The sequence below is a fragment of the Bombina bombina genome, chromosome 3 (genome assembly GCF_027579735.1).
Source record: "Bombina bombina isolate aBomBom1 chromosome 3, aBomBom1.pri, whole genome shotgun sequence".
In the NCBI taxonomy this organism is placed as follows: domain Eukaryota; kingdom Metazoa; phylum Chordata; class Amphibia; order Anura; family Bombinatoridae; genus Bombina; species Bombina bombina.
This window is the reverse complement of record NC_069501.1, coordinates 630933633-630938632: the sequence shown is the minus strand read 5'-3', so window position 1 is coordinate 630938632 and position 5000 is coordinate 630933633. Positions and strand designations below refer to the sequence as shown.

Sequence of the window (5000 nt, the reverse complement as noted above, 5' to 3'; positions counted from 1 at the left end):
CAATGTCCAATTGACTCCAAGGTCCTCACATCATCCTGGGTTATATAACATATCATGTCAATCCGTACACATATAAATATGGAAAAGGAAAATGGCTGTACACTAACACTTTCCCCATCTGGATTTAAAGTTAGTTACAAGAGTTAGAAAAGGTTTGCAAATCTACGGATTAATAACTGAAGCAGGACCAAAATGAAAATCCCAAATAAACTAAACACCATTTAATTCTCAATGGGTGGGGTGGGGGGCGCGGTATCCGGTTAGGCTAATTGTAAACGGGCTGCTGAGTACTACTGTATAATACTTCCGTGGTGGAGAGTGTAATACATTCTCCCAGAAAAACTGGACATTGTGAAAGAATTGCAAGTTACCATGCCTAAAATATGAATATTCCTCTACTGCAAGGAGTTCAGATGTATTGTGCAACCACTCCTGGAGTGTGGGGACTGCAAGTGTTTTCCATTTATGTGCTATCAGATGTCTCGCGATATTGAGACTAAATTGTAACATTTTCCCATTTAATTGTACACATTTTACCTATTCTGAGGTTTAGGAGTGCAGTGATAGAAGGTAGTGTGGATGAGTTACCCATGATGGTCTTCAAATGGTTTGTGATCTCGTCCCAGAAAGGCTGTAACATGGGACAGTGCCACCAAATATGTATCATAGTGCCAGGAGACCCACGATAATTTTATTTTCTATGCTCTGAATTGTTGATGCCCCTAACAGGCCACTAAAGCAGTATCTTATTTGTATATTATGCAAGAAAATTCAATTTTGAATGCAATTAAAAACCTTGTGAGAAGAATCATCTCTTGGCTTTAATGTGTAATGAGAATTACCCTTTATAAAAAGAGACTAAGAGACTAGAGAGTGTTTAAATAACTGAATTTCTGTGAAATGTTGCCAAATATTTAAACTCGGTCACATTAATGGACAATAAAGCCACAATTAAACTGGTTTAGATAATGCATGCAATTTATAAGATTTTTAATTTTACTTCTGTTATCAAATTTACTTTGTAATTTAGGTATCCTTTGTTGAATGGCAAACTTACGGCTAGATTTAGAGTTTTGTCGGTAAGGACCCGCGTAGCTAACGCCGGCTTTTTTCTGGCCGCACCATAAAAATAACTCTGGTATTGAGAGTCCACATAAAGGCTGCGTTAGGCTCCAAAAAAGGAGTGTAGAGCATATTTAACGCAGCTTCAACTCTCGATACCAGAGTTGCTTACGGACGTGGCCAGCCTCAAAAACGTGCTCGTGCACGATTCCCCCATAGGAAACAATGGGGCTGTTTGAGCTGAAAAAAAACCTAACACCTGCAAAAAAGCCGCGTTCAGCTCCTAACGCAGCCCCATTGTTTGCTATGGGGAAACACTTCCTACGTCTGCACCTAACACCCTAACATGTACCCCGAGTCTAAACACCCCTAGCCTTACACTTATTAACCCCTAATCTGCCGCCCCCGCTATCGCTGACCCCTGCATATTATTTTTAACCCCTAATCTGCCGCTCCGTAAACCGCCGCTACTTACAATATCCTTATGTACCCCTAATCTGCTGCCCCTAACACCGCCGACCCCTATATTATATTTATTAACCCCTAATCTGCCCCCCACAACATCGCCTCCACCTGCCTACACTTATTAACCCCTAATCTGCCGACTGGACCGCTATCATAATAAAGTTATTAACCCCTAATCCGCCTCACTAACCCTATAATAAATAGTATTAACCCCTAATCTGCCCTCCCTAACATCGCCGACACCTAACTTCAATTATTAACCCCTAATCTGCCGACAGGAGCTCACCGCTATTCTAATAAATGTATTAACCCCTAAAGCTAAGTCTAACCCTAACACTAACACCCCCCTAAATTAAAAATAATTTTAATCTAACGAAATTAACTCTTATTAAAAAAATTATTCCTATTTAAAGATAAATACTTACCTGTAAAATAAATCCTAATATAGCTACAATATAAATTATAATTATATTATAGTTATTTTAGGATTAATATTTATTTTACAGGTAACTTTGTATTTATTTTAACCAGGTACAATAGCTATTAAATAGTTAAGAACTATTTAATAGCTAAAATAGTTAAAATAATTACAAAATTACCTGTAAAATAAATCCTAACCTAAGTTACAATTAAACCCAACACTACACTATCAATAAATTAATTAAATAAAATACCTATAATTATCTACAATTAAACCTAACACTACACTATCAATAAATAAATTAAATACAATACCTACAAATAACTACAATGAAATAAACTATCTAAAGTACAAAAAATAAAAAAGAACTAAGTTACAAAAATAAAAAAATATTTACAAACATAAGAAAAATATTACAATTTTAAACTAATTACACCTACTCTAAGCCCCCTAATAAAATAACAAAGCCCCCCAAAATAAAAAAATGCCCTACCCTATTCTAAATTACTAAAGTTCAAAGCTCTTTTACCTTACCAGCCCTGAACAGGGCCCTTTGCGGGGCATGCCCCAAGAAGTTCAGCTCTTTTGCCTGTAAAAAAAACATACAATACCCCCCCCAACATTACAACCCACCACCCACATACCCCTAATCTAACCCAAACCCCACTTAAATAAACCTAACACTAAGCCCCTGAAGATCTCCCTACCTTGAGTCGTCTTCACCCAGCCGAGCCAAATTCTTCATCCAAGCGGAGCAAGAAGAGGTCCTCCATCCGGTAGAAGTCTTCATCCAAGCGGGGCAGAAGAGGTCTTCCATTCGATTGAAGTCTTCATCCAAGCGGGATCTTCTATCGTCATCCATCCGGAGCGGAGCGGCAGGATCCTGAAGACCTCCGACGCGGAACATCCATCCTGGCTGACGACTGAACGACGAATGACGGTTCCTTTAAATGACGTCATCCAAGATGGTGTCCCTTGAATTCCGATTGGCTGATAGGATTCCTATCGTCATTCATTTAAAGGAACCGTCATTCGTCGTTCAGTCGTCGGCCAGGATGGATGTTCCGCGTCGGAGGTCTTCAGGATCCTGCCGCTCCGCTCCGGATGGATGACGATAGAAGATCCCGCTTGGATGAAGACTTCAATCGGATGGAAGACCTCTTCTGCCCCGCTTGGATGAAGACTTCTACCGGATGGAGTACCTCTTCTTGCTCCGCTTGGATGAAGAATTTGGCTCGGCTGGGTGAAGACGACTCAAGGTAGGGAGATCTTCAGGGGCTTAGTGTTAGGTTTATTTAAGGGGGGTTTGGGTTAGATTAGGGGTGGTGGGTTGTAATGTTGGGGGGGTATTGTATGTTTTTTCTTACAGGCAAAAGAGCTGAACTTCTTGGGGCATGCCCCGCAAAGGGCCCTGTTCAGGGCTGGTAAGGTAAAAGAGCTTTGAACTTTAGTAATTTAGAATAGGGTAGGGCATTTTTTTATTTTGGGGGGCTTTGTTATTTTATTAGGGGGCTTAGAGTAGGTGTAATTAGTTTAAAATTGTTGTAATATTTTTCTTATGTTTGTAAATATTTTTTTATTTTTTGTAACACAGTTCTTTTTTATTTTTTTACTTTAGATAGTTTATTTCATTGTAGTTATTTGTAGGTATTGTATTTAATTTATTTATTGATAGTGTAGTGTTAGGTTTAATTGTAGATAATTATAGGTATTTTATTTAATTCATTTATTGATAGTGTAGTGTTAGGTTTAATTGTAACTTAGGTTAGGATTTATTTTACAGGTAATTTTGTAATTATTTTAACTATTTTAGCTATTAAATAGTTCTTAACTATTTAATAGCTATTGTACCTGGTTAAAATAAATACAAAGTTACCTGTAAAATAAATATTAATCCTAAAATAGCTATAATATAATTATAATTTATATTGTAGCTATATTAGGATTTATTTTACAGGTAAGTATTTATCTTTAAATAGGAATAATTTATTTAATAAGAGTTAATTAATTTCGTTAGATTAAAATTATATTTAATTTAGGGGGTGTTAGTGTTAGACTTAGCTTTAGGGGTTAATACATTGATTAGAATAGCGGTGAGCTCCAGTCGGCAGATTAGGGGTTAATGTTTGAAGTTAGGTGTCGGCGATGTTAGGGAGGGCAGATTAGGGGTTAATACTATTTATTATAGGGTTAGTGAGGCGGATTAGGGGTTAATAACTTTATTATAGTAGCGCTCAGGTCCGCTCGGCAGATTAGGGGTTAATAAGTGTAGGCAGGTGGAGGCGACGTTGAGGGGGGCAGATTAGGGGTTAATAAATATAATATAGGGGTCGGCGGTGTTAGGGGCAGCAGATTAGGGGTACATAAGTATAACGTAGGTGGCGGTCGGCAGATTAGGGGTTAAAAAAAATTAATCGAGTGGCGGTGATGTGGGGGGACCTCGGTTTAGGGGTACATAGGTAGTTTATGGGTGTTAGTGTACTTTAGAGTACAGTAGTTAAGAGCTTTATGAACCGGCGTTAGCCCAGAAAGCTCTTAACTACTGACTTTTTTCTGCGGCTGGAGTTTTGTCGTTCGATCTCTAACGCTCACTTCAGACACGTTAGAAAAATCCCATTGAAAAGATAGGATACGCAATTTACATAAGGGGATCTGCGGTATGGAAAAGTCGTGGCTGAAAAGTGAGCGTTAGACCCTTTTTTTAATGACTCCAAATACCGGAGGTAGCCTAAAACCAGCGTTAGGAGCCTCTAACGCTGGTTTTCACGGCTACCGCCAAACTCCAAATCTAGGCCTTAGATAGGCTCATAGGAGCTCAGGAGTATGCACGTGTCTTTAGTACTTTATGACAGCAGCGTTTGCAACAGCTGATAATATTGCTACAAACATTGTTGTAAACACTGCTTACATAGAATGCTAAAGTTACCTGCACACTCCTGAGCTACTTTCAGCCTACTTGTTTATTCTTCAAAAAAAAAAAAAGAATACAAAAAGAATGAAAAAAATTTAATAGAAGCAATTGAATTTGTTTTTATGCATTCTATATTTAAAT

General features: G+C 38.1%; 1 protein-coding gene across 1 annotated transcript in view; it reads right to left on the bottom strand.

Moving 5' to 3' along the window:
• The window catches only part of YPEL2 (yippee like 2), a 323060-nt gene that overhangs the window by 66255 nt on the left and 251805 nt on the right, over positions 1-5000 (bottom strand). The window lies entirely within an intron of this gene.